Here is a 12,787-nt window from a genome sequence, read left to right as displayed (position 1 = left end):
TAATTACTATTTGAGTACTGGAACACTTGATGATATATTGAACTTGTACCCTAGATTGACCATGTAACGTATCAATTATACAATGAATGTATGTGATGTAACTCTATAACCTGAGCTTGTGAAAGCACCTTAATCACCTTCAGTGATTAAGTGCTTAATTGCACACTAGTTTCTCTATCAGTTATCTCACCTTGTCAGAGTAAAAGAGACAAATATATGTGTATGTATGTGTGCATATATGTATGTATATATATATATATATATATATATATATATATATATATATATATATATATATATATATATATATATATATGTACGCATACGTCTGTGTGTGTATATGTGTATAAAGTATATGTGGAAGCTGGTCAGAATTCAATTTCACCTTTGTAAATGCACGTTAATGACACTATGTAAAAGACACATCGAACACTTTATGTAGGGCATACGTAAATCTGTGTATTTATGTATTTACGTATGTAGCTTAGCCTAGCATTTTAAAAACACTACAATCACCTTATGTGGTTGATTGTTCAATAAATCCCTGAACTATATGTTTAACAAATCTCTAACCCTATCAATGGAGTTAGTTAATTTAGTTCTTATATTATGCACCCTATACTCATCTTGTGGGCGGTAGTGGAAAGGGTTAGAGTCCATGGCGGACTGAAGAAAATGTATATATGCTGGTTAGCATTGTTAATGTGTGGCCACGTCTGTGGTAGAAAATAATACAAAAAATCAAATAAAGGTATTATTGAAACTTTATAGGAAAACATTAAATCCTAAATATATCTTTAATATTATACTTGAAATATTGTATACTTTGCTCTCTCCATCGTACTTCTGCACCTGCTGGCAAGTGGTTCGGTGCAGTGTGCAGGTGATGTTCACTACTGGGTGAGCTGGCAGGTGGTGCTCACCTGCCAGCTCACCCAACGAAAATTTGGTTTTTAATACACTTACACATTTATTGGGTCTTTCCTTCACCTTCATTCAAGCACTAGGGTATTTCAGTAAGTGTTTTAATTATAATATTTATTAACGTTATTATTTTTAATTATTATTATTATTAACAGGAGAGGAGTGTGTGTGTGTGTGGGGGGGGGGTATAATGGTACACATGTCCACATCCCAATGCCCGCCCTTCCAGGACTGGGGGTGCGGGGGTGTACAATAAACTATACCCACATCCGGCGGCAGCTTGTCGAAGGCGGAAGTGTAGCCTAGACAATTTGTCATGATAATTAGTGATGACTCTTATTTTGATTATGGGTCCGTAATCCAGTTAAGCTTTTATTCTTAATTTATATTACAATGCTGGTAAAATACACTTCTTGATGATGAGTATGGAGTACAAATGAACTCATTGTGTACCCAAGTTCAAGTTCAAGTATGTTTATTGAGATAAGCAATAAATACATCTCGAAGGGATAGAGTAGCTTAAGCTATTTCAACCCCCCTCTAATTCAAGTCCTTCAAGGGGCGCACAAATACTGTGACTACAAATAGACAAATAACATTACAAGAATCCAAACAAGAATTGTGTACCCTATACTCACAGGATGAATATAGGGTACACAATAAACTACCACTCACATCATGGGTATGGGTTGCACAAGAAACTATCGCGCAGAGGATGAATATGGAGAGCAAAGTAAACAAAGATTCACACGATGAGAAAGGGTTGCGCAATGTCCTATGACTCACAGAATGAGTATTAGCTGCACAATAAACTACAGGTCACAGGATAAGTATGGGTTGCACAATAAATTACAGGTCACAGGATGGGTATGGGCTGCACAAACTACCGGTAACAGGATGAGTATGGGATGCACAATAAATTACGGGTCACAGGATGAGTATGGGTTGCACAAACTACTGGTAACAAGATGAGTATGGGATGCACAATAAATTACCGCACAGAGGATGAGTATAGGGTGCACAAACTGGTTGGGTAAATGGAAATGGTTGGGTACATTTCCTTTCACCTAATGCGACTATTCATGTGTCCGGACACCGGCGATTGTGTGGTATTGGCTATTTATTTAACCATAACTTTGCATTCATTTAATAATTATATTAAGATATGTTTTCCTTGAAATGTAGTTACATTATCGTCTACATGGCTTTATTCTGACATAAAGACCTATGGCGTTACTTTACATATATGCAAAGTAATTATAAAATTGATTGGCTTGTGTGGAGGCCTTCACACTCCCTGAGCGAGCCATCAAGTAACTATAAAAAGGCATATATCTTAACTTTCAATTCAGTTATATTTATGCCAAAGTATTAACATGCAGCTTATATTTATGTCTTTATGATGACATAGAAAACTTCGTTTATTACAATATCTAGATTAAATTAACATTGATCTTCGGAAGGTCATAGTTCAAGTTCAAGTTCAAGTATGTTTATTGAGATAAGCAATAAATACATCTCAAAGGGATAGAGTAGCTTAGGCTATTTCTACCCCCCAAGTCATAGTTCCCATATCGGTAAGGAGAGCGTCGGCCATGAAGCCTTGTTTAAAGTATGAATATTTTTCCTCTCTAATAAGGTATAATCTCTGTGATGGATTCACAAAAACTATTTTATATTTGCCTTTCTGATAACATATACAAATATAATCTTTATTTGTTAATTAAGCAATATATCAGAGGGCGTGTAGGGTTCGGTGTTCAATGAACGAAAAGGACTGGATCACTGTGTACAGGAGGCTGATATGGCAGCAAACACTCTCCTGGCGACCATATTTCTTGGATAAGTCGCTCCACACAATTGTCGCTTGGACCGTCGACTTCCTATGGCGTCACCTCTCACATATTTACGTCTAATTTCGTTATGAAATTAGATTATTTCAGAGTAAAAATAGGTTTGATCATGTTCTATGTGTAGCACCAACATTATAGTAAGTAAATATGCCATATTTCTTCATTACTTACGTAATGCTAGGACGATTTGGGTAGTTTTGGCCTGATTTAGGGTGATTGGGGTAATTCTATGGACCGCCACAGGGTAGTGCATTCAGGTGATAAGCCTCACGAGTGTCCAGAGTGTGGAAAGAGATTCAGTCAACGTGGAAATATGACGACTCACATGTTAGTACATTCAGGTGACAAGCGTCACGAGTGTCCAGAGTGTGGGAAGAGATTCAGTAAACGTGGACATATGACGACTCACATGTTAGTCCATTCAGGTGACAAGCCTCACGAGTGTCCAGAGTGTGGGAAAAGATTCAGTGAGCGTGGAAATATGAAGACTCACATGTTAGTGCATTCAGGTGACAAACCTCATGAATGTCCAGAGTGTGGGAAGAGATTCAGTCAGCATGGACGTATGAAGACTCACAGGATGGTGCATGCGTATAAGAGACCTTTTCAATGTGCTGAGCGAGGCAAACAATTTAGAGAACGTGGAATAATAATAAGGCACATGTTAGTGCATTCAGGTGACAAGCCTCACGAGTGTCCAGAGTGTGGGAAGATATTCAGTCAGCATGGACGTATGAAGACTCACAGGATGGTGCATGCGTATAAGAGACCTTTTCAATGTGCTGAGCGAGGCAAACAATTTAGAGAACGTGGAATAATAATAAGGCACATGTTAGTGCATTCAGGTGACAAGCCTCACGAGTGTCCAGAGTGTGGGAAGAGATTCAGTCGTCTTGGAAGTATGAAGACTCACATGTTAGTGCATTCAGGTGACAAGCCTCACGAGTGTCCATAGTGTGGGAAGATATTCAGTCAGCATGGACGTATGAAGACTCACAGGATGGTGCATGCGTATAAGAGACCTTTTCAATGTGCTGAGTGTGGCAAAAAATTTAGAGAACGTGGAATAATAATAAGGCACATGTTAGTGCATTCAGGTGACAAGCCTCACGAGTGTCCAGAGTGTGGGAAGAGATTCAGTCGTCTTGGAAGTATGAAGACACATATGTTAGTGCATTCAGGTGACAAGCCTCACGAGTGCCCAGAGTGTGGGAAGAGATTCAGTCGTCTTAGTGATATGAAGAGGCACAAAATGATACATGCAGATAATAGGCTAAACACTTAGTGTGTGGAAGGTAATTAAGAGAATGTTGAAGGAGAATGAGGCACATACAGGTATATTAACTTAACTTTAATCTAACAGTGTGCTATCACAATGTCAGTTGGATGTTCTTCAAAGGTAATTTTATTTTGTTTGAGAAATACACTTCACCATGAAAGGTAAAGATCAAGATATTTTATTATATTGTTCTTTTATGAAAGTTAGATGACCAAGCAAGAACTAGAGAAGCTGCCACTATAGGAAAATTCAAAATTGCTTATAAGTATAGAAATATCTCTTTAGTTTAGCAAAGATAAATCAAAGCTTCAAATGTTTTTCTTCATATTTATGTAAATAATAGTGTGATTTCTGTTTTTGTTCTCTGTGAAAATTTATTTAAAATGTAATATACTCTGTAGCTAAGAGATTCATTACATTATTGTAATGACATTATTGTTGTAATATTATTTAGCATTGGTGCTGGTGAAGAAGACAGTCTGAGACGTACTTAAGATGAGACCATTTGATTGATAGGGAAATGTAGGTTAATCAAGGAATTTTCTCATCAGATTCATATGCAAACTGATGTCTATTTTATATTTTTTGTTTAGGCATATTTATGAATATGCCCTTGCCCCACCCATAGCACTACTGTTCAACAAATCTATAGAGTGTCACACCTTCGCTGATATCCTCAAAAAAGCAAGAGTAACGCCAGTCCATAAAGGAGGCAATCCGGCGGACATAAACAATTATAGACCAATATCAAATCTACCCATTCTATCAAAAATATTTGAAAAAATTATTTACAAACAGCTCTATTCCTACCTCGTAAATTTCGACATACTCAGCCCCTGCCAGTTTGGCTTCCGGTCCCTAAAGAGCACCAACGATGCAATCATTAGTCTCCTTGACGTTATCTACTCAGCCCTTGACAAAAATGAGTTTCCGATTGGACTCTTCATTGACCAAAGAAAAGCCTTTGATACTGTTAATCACAACTACCTCTTACTTAAACTCCAGCATTATGGAATCCGAGGCCTTGCCCTTGACTACATCCGATCCTATCTTACTGACAGACACCAATATGTAACCATCAATGATACAACTTCTTCCACTCTACCAATTACCGTTGGAGTGCCACAGGGCAGCATCTTAGGACCTCTTCTATTTCTTATATATATAAACGATCTGCCTAATGTCTCTAATATTCTCAAACCTATATTGTTTGCTGACGATATTACTCTTATCTATTCAAACCTCAACCCACATACACTAAACCCACATACACTAAATAATGTTGTGAATAATGAATTAAAAAAGTCCACTTATGGATGTCAACGAACAAACTAACATTAAACATCGAAAAGACTTACTACATCTTATTTGGAAGCAAGTCATCAAATGCAATTCAGCTACAGATAGACAACATTAACATCAGTAATATAAATGATGGCAAGTTTCTTGGCCTATTCCTAGACAAGAGACTCAACTTCAGCACCCACATTCAACACATAACTAAGAAAGTCTCTAAGACAGTTGGTATACTCTCCAAAATCAGATATTATGTTCCTAACTCTGCTCTCCTCTCACTATATTATGCACTAATCTACCCTTATCTTAATTATGGTATCTGTGCATGGGGGTTTACCACTGCAAACCACCTTAAGCCCATCATCACACAGCAAAAATCTGCTATCAGAATAATAACTAACTCTGCTTTCAGACAACACTCAGGTCCCTTGTTTAAATCCCTAAACTTGCTAAATATTAACTCCCTCCACACATTCTCTTGTGTCAACTACATTTACAAAACCCTGTTCTTAAATGCAAACCATGCTCTGAAAGTCTCCCTGGACAGATGTAATAGGACCCATTATCACCACACCAGAAATAAATATCTCTTTGATATCCCCAGGGTCAAACTTAATCTGTGTAAACACTCTATGCAAATTAAGGGACCTAGTCTATGGAACTCACTCCCTAGTGAATTGAAAAACTGTAAAACTTTTGCCTTATTTAAAAGCAAAACCAAAAAGTACCTAACTTCATCTTCTTAGTTTCCTACACTGAGCTTTAAATTTGCTCTGTACCTAGTGTTACCCAATCTCCTAATTTTTATGTAATATCAAACAACCTTATCATTGTGTTCATTGCTGTCTTCTTTTATGTGCTAGCCATATGCTGTATTGTGACTACCAATTTTTGTCAACTACCATTCAAGCTGTCATTGCAATCAATCTTATATTGTTTCTGCTGTATTGTGCCTACCAATTTGTTGTCAACTACCATTCAAGCTGTCATTGCAATCAATCTTAGCTACCTATGTGGTTTAATATACTGTACCTTCAGTTTTCTCTCATATTTTTTTTTCATTTCATGTAATAGTTCATTTCATGTTTAAGTTAAAAGCGAAGCTATACCTAATAAATTCCCTGTAACCTACCTTACCCTTCTATTGTCAACCAATGTCTGTTTTTTTTCTTTAAAGAGCGCTGTTTGTCGACATAATTGTATTTGTGCTGCTTTTTCATCTATGTTTTCATTTCTTGTTTTCATTCTACTCATTATGCTCAATTAGTATTAAGCTTGTCATTTAAGTTTATCATGCCCGAAACGCTTTGCGTAATAGTGGCTTTAGGCATTGTATGTACTAGCTATACCTATAAGTGAAACATTCCTTCTAAATATTTATTGTATGTATGTACCTTACCTAAATAAAATTGTATTGTATTGTATTGTAATCTGTTATCATTTTTTTGTCTATAAATTTTGCAAGTATTTACCTCCTTAAAATTTTATTAGATTAAGGACCTGCCCGAAACGCTGTGCGTGCTAGTGGCTTTACAAGACTGTAATTACCATATTTGTATCCTCACATTCCTTATGTACATTCTTGTATATGCATAAATAAATAAATAAATAAATAATACTCTTGATTATAAATATTTCACTGAAGAGTTTATTGAAGGCAGATTGGCATTTATAACTGTCAGTCAAGTTAATATGAAATTTAAATTTATATTACTCTAGAAATTTACATCACTCTAAATTTACCAGAAATATATATTACTCTAGCCTAACTTTATCAGTTATGCTGTAATTGTCTTGGAATAATATTTTACCCGATTTACCTGAGGGCCACTAACCCTAGTGGCCTCGATAAAAACGGAAAGCTGGCAGCTTGTTGAAGGTTCCCTTCCCCCCCTCCCCAATTTTCCTTGATTTTTTCCAGGTATATTTTGAAATTCAGCACATTTTATTTTATTTATTTATTTATGCATATACAAGAATGTACATAAGGAATGTGAGGATACAAATATGGTAATTACAGTCTTGTAAAGCCACTAGCACTAACATTTTGGCAGTTATGGCGTTGGCGGGTAGACAGTTCCATCGATCAATAACCCTGTGGGTGAAAAAGCCTGATTCAAAGTTATATTAGCTTGATTAGCAATAATATTATCCTGATTCGTATAATCCTCTGTCAATTATATTATCCAAACTGGCAATTATATTAGGATGATTGTGAATTACATAAACCTTACTGGCAATTATATTAGCATGACTATCAATTTATATCAAACATATTTATTTATGTTGTGGTGCTCGTGGGTTCTATTACATCTATCAATGGAGAGTTTCCGATCAGGATTAGCATTTAGGAACAAGGTTTTGTACATGTAAATAGCACAAGAGAATGTGTAGAGCGAGTGTATATGTAGCATGTTCAGGGATTTAAACAGAGAGGCTGTGTGTTGTTTGAAGACAATTTTATTGTTCTGATAACAGATTTTTATTGGGTGGTGATGAGCATCAGGTAATTTGCAGTGGATGAATGAACCCCATGCACAGATACCATATGTTCACATACCTACCCTAATTTTCAAAGAAACCTCTAAATTTTTAGCTCCAGCCATTTCATTGCTCTACAACAAATCATTTGAACTCCAAATCTTTCCTGATATTCTAAGGAAAAAAAGCAAGAGTAACCTTAGTCAATTAAAGTGTCAATCTCACTGAAGTCAACAATTATAGACCAATATCAACTCTGCAGATTTTGTCTAAAATATTTTAAAGAGTTAATCTACAAGCAGCCTTAATCCTATTTAGCAAAACAAAATTTACTTAGTTCTTGCCATAATTGTTTCAGGCCCAAAAAAGGACCAATCATGCACCAATTAGTATGATTAACTTTATATGTGCAGCTCTTGGAAGAAATGAGTACCCTTGTTCATTTATTTGTTGATCTACATTAAGACTTTTTTACACTGTTAACACATTAACTTTCTTAAATTACAACATTACAGAGTAAGAGGTTAATCCCTCCAATACCAACAGCCTTACCTTAGTGACAGGCTCCAGTATGTCTCTGTGAATGATTCCAATTCACCCACTCTACCTATTAACACTGGTGTTACACTGGGCAGTATCACTTCACCCTCTCGTCTTTCTCATCTCAACCTCCCTTTCCAGCCCGTTGCCATCATGAGGGGGCTTGGTTGGCGGATGCTAGAGTGTGATGCTCCATGGGACAGTGTCCTCTGTACTTTTGAAGCCTAATGCTCCTGCTGGCTTCTTCACTAATTGTGCTTTTTCCTATTAGTTTAATTTTTCCTTCCCAATTCTCCTGTTTAATTGCTATTTCCTTGTGACGTTTTGCAATTCTTGATTATTATAATAATAATAATAATAATAATAATTTTTATTTAGGTAAAGGTACATACATAAAGAGATTTTACAATGTTTGTTGGCTTTATAGATAGAGCTAGTACATACAATGCCTAAAGCCACTATTACGCAAAGCGTTTCGGGCAGGAAAAAACACTAATGACTAGAGCTTAAAACTAATGGGTAAAAAGAATAAAATGTGTTGAGTACAAATAAAAATAGAGGTAAAAGAGGGGGGAACATTGTTGAAAAAGCAGCACAAATACAATTACAAATTATTACAGAAAATTACATTCAAACAGCGTTGATTTGAAAAACAAAAAAACAAAAAAAATACATGGGTTGACAACAGAGGGGTAAGGTGAGTTACAGGGAATTTATTAGGTATAGCTTCGTTTTTAACTTAAACTGGTTGAGAGAGGTACAGTCTTTAACATGGTTGGGAAGGTCATTCCACATTCTGGGCCCCTTGATTTGTAGAGCATTTCTGGTTTGATTAAGTCGTACTCTAGGAATATCAAAACTGTATTTATTTCTGGTGTGGTGCTCATGGGTTCTGTTACAACCTTCTATGAAGCTTTTGAGATCAGGATTGGCATTATAGTTTAGCGTTTTATATATGTATAATACACATGAGAGAATGTGCTGTGACTTAATGTCTAACATATTCAGAGATTTGAGTAGGGGTACCGAGTGATGTCTGGGGCCAGAATTGGATATTGTCCTAATAGCAGCTTTGTGTTGAGTAATTAGAGGACGTAAGTGATTTTGGGTAGTAGAGCCCCAAGCACAAATACCATAGTTGAGATATGGATAGATAAGGGAGTAATAGAGAGTCACCAGGGCAGGGCGTGGTACATAATATCTGATCTTAGAGAGAATGCCCACAGTTTTTGCAACTTTTTTTGATAAGTTTAGAATGTGTCCCAGGAAATTCAGCTTGTGGTCAATGAGAATGCCAAGGAATTTGCCATCTAATTTGTTACAAATTTGGGTATTGTTTATTTTGAGATTTATTTGATTAGAGGATTTATTTCCAAACAGAATATAGAAAGTTTTGTCAATGTTAAGGGTGAGTTTGTTGGCAGTTAGCCACAGATGGACTTTATTAAGCTCAGTATTTACTGCGGCATTTAGAGCAAGGGGATCAGGACTGGAGTAAATGAAGGTTGTGTTGTCAGCAAATAGAATTGGTTTGAGGTGTTGGGAGGCATTTGGAAGGGCATTAATGTAGATGAGAAAGAGGAGAGGGCCAAGTATGCTGCCCTGGGGAACACCAATGTTGATGGGTAGGGTGGGAGAAATTGTATTATTCACAGAAACACATTGGAGCCTGTCAGTAAGGTAGGATTTGAGGTATTGTAGGGAGTGTCCTCTGACACCATAATGATGTAATTTAAGAAGAAGGTTTTGGTGGTTGACAGTATCGAAAGCTTTACGCAGGTCCACAAATAACCCAACAGGGAACTCATTTTTATCAAGAGCTGTATGAATCGAGTTAAGCATACTAATAAGTGCATCGTTGGTGCTTTTTTTGGGCCTGAAGCCATATTGGCAAGGGCTAAGTATATTGAGTTTGGCTAGATACGATTAAAGCTGCTTATAGATTAGTTTTTCAAAAAATTTTGACAAGTTTGGCAGGATTGATATAGGTCTGTAGTTGTTAACATCTGTGAGATCACCACATTTGTGGACAGGCGTTACTCTCGCTTTTTTAGAATATCTGGAAAGGTTTGGAGTTCAAGTGACTTGTTGAAAAGCAAAGCAATAGCAGGGGCTAAAGATCTGGAGGCTTTTTTGTAGATTAAAGTTGGTATCTCCTCAAGGGCACCAGACTTGGTTTTAAGGGAGAGGATTATCTCATTGACGTCAGTGGAATTAATAGGCTTTAGGTACAGACACTGTGGATAGTTCCCTGTAAGATAGTCCTTAATGTCAGTACTGGAAGATGGAATATCATTAGCAAGGGATGAACCAATGGAAGAGAAGAACCTATTGAACTCAATAGCAGAATCAGAGGCTGAAAGCTGACCATCGTTATTAGACAGGAGAGTCGGTTTGTTATTTAAAGACTTCTTTGATCCCAATATTTGTGAAATTGTTCTCCAAGTTTGTTTAATGTTGCTCTTTATTTGGGTAAATTTATCTTCATAGTATTTAGATTTGGCTCGTCTAATTATCTTAGATAATTAGAATAATCTTAGATAATTTGTTGAATCATTAATGCCTCATTAAATCTTATGCAGCGCAAAGATTTAAAGACTTCAAATACAAAGTTCAAAATACACTGAATACAACACCATGAAAAGTGGATGAATTGCAATCGGTGAGGTATGCACATGTAAGCTGCAAAGCTGAAGTACTGTGCATTATTAAAAGAATTTTTTTAGGAGGGATATTCCTGTGCGGGCCCTAAGCCTCTGGTTGGCTTACTAAGTGTTCTTTATTTGTTCAGAGCAGGGTGCTTATTGGGCGACCATTTGAAACTCATTTGAACGATGTAACGACATCACCTTAACGTATTCGATATATATAGGGTAGACTCGGTGTTGGTGTCATTTTCCGCACGGGTAACCTGCTGTCTGAGAGAACCATGCGAGGTAGCCTTCAGACAGATACTGGCGTATTGGCAACATTTGTTTCGTTGTGGTAAACTTTGGTGGGAATCTCAATTCAAACATAAACTATATTATACACTATGTTTGCATCCCATACTGGCCGAACATTTGAAACTCAAATTAACGATTTTATGACATGACCTTAACGTAATCGATACATATAGTGTAGACTCGGTGTTTTTTGCACATTCCTCATGGGTAATCTGATGTTTTAGAGAACAATGCGAAGGAGCCTACAGACGAGTATTGACGAATTGTCGACATAGTGTCTCGTTGTTGCTAGAGAAAAGGAGCAAATGTTTCCCATTATTTTGTTTTTAGGCTCCAGTCTTTTCCCTCAATGCAAGGTGCTAGTTCTCGTTTCCGGTGCGGTCGCGATCATGTGCTCACCTCACTTAGATGTGCTTATTCTGGAGGAAATCGAGCCGAAAAATTTACCTTTCTCCAGAAATCAAATGTGGTACATCACACTTTTTCGTTATATGTTCTGAGAAGGGTGCATACTGGCCGAACATTTGAAACTTAAATGAACGATTTAATGACATGACCTTAACGTAATCGATACATATAGGGTAGACTCATATAGGTGTTTTTTGCACATTCCTCATGGGTAATCTGCTGTTTTAGATAACCATGCGAAGGAGCCTACAGACGAGTATTGACGAATTGTCGACATAGTGCCTCGTTGTTTCGAGAGAAAAGGAGCAAATGTTTCAATTTTCGTTTTTTGGCTCCAGTATTTTCCCTTAATGCAAGGTGTTTGTTCTCGATTACGGTGCATTCGCGATGTGCTCACCTCACTTAGATGTGCATATTCTGGAGAAAATCGAGCCGAAAAAATTACCTTTCTGCAGAAATCGGGTGTGGTACATCAGACTTTTTCTTTATATGTTCAGAGCAGGGTGCTTATTGGGCGACCATTTGAAACTAATTTGAACGATGTAACGACTTCACCTGAACGTATTAGATATATATATGGTAGACTCGGTGTCGCTGTCATTTTCCGCATGGGTAATCTGCTGTTTTAGAGAACCATGCGAGGGAGCCTTCAGACGGACCATTTGAAACTAATTTGAACGATGTAACGACATCACCTTAACGTGTTAGATATATATAGGGTAGACTCGGTGTCGCTGTCATTTTCCGCACGGGTAACCTGCTGTCTGAGAGAACCATGCGAGGGAGCCTTCTGACGGATATTGGCGTATTGGCAACATTTGTCTCGTTGTGGGAAACTTTGGTGGGAATCTCAATTCAAACATTAACTATATTATACACTATGTTTGCATCCCATCCTCAAAATAAAGAGCTTATCAATTCCATGTCGCAATATAAATGTTCTTAACACAATGCACAATGGAGTATGCTTAGACTGAGTAAAAACTTCCCTCATCCAATGTTTAATGGAGTAAAATTTGTTGAATCATTAATGCCTCATTAAATCTTATGCAGCGCAAAGA

Source organism: Procambarus clarkii, unplaced genomic scaffold (genome assembly GCF_040958095.1).
Source record: "Procambarus clarkii isolate CNS0578487 unplaced genomic scaffold, FALCON_Pclarkii_2.0 HiC_scaffold_181, whole genome shotgun sequence".
Taxonomy (NCBI): Eukaryota; Metazoa; Arthropoda; class Malacostraca; order Decapoda; family Cambaridae; genus Procambarus; species Procambarus clarkii.
This window is presented reverse-complemented; position numbering follows the sequence as displayed.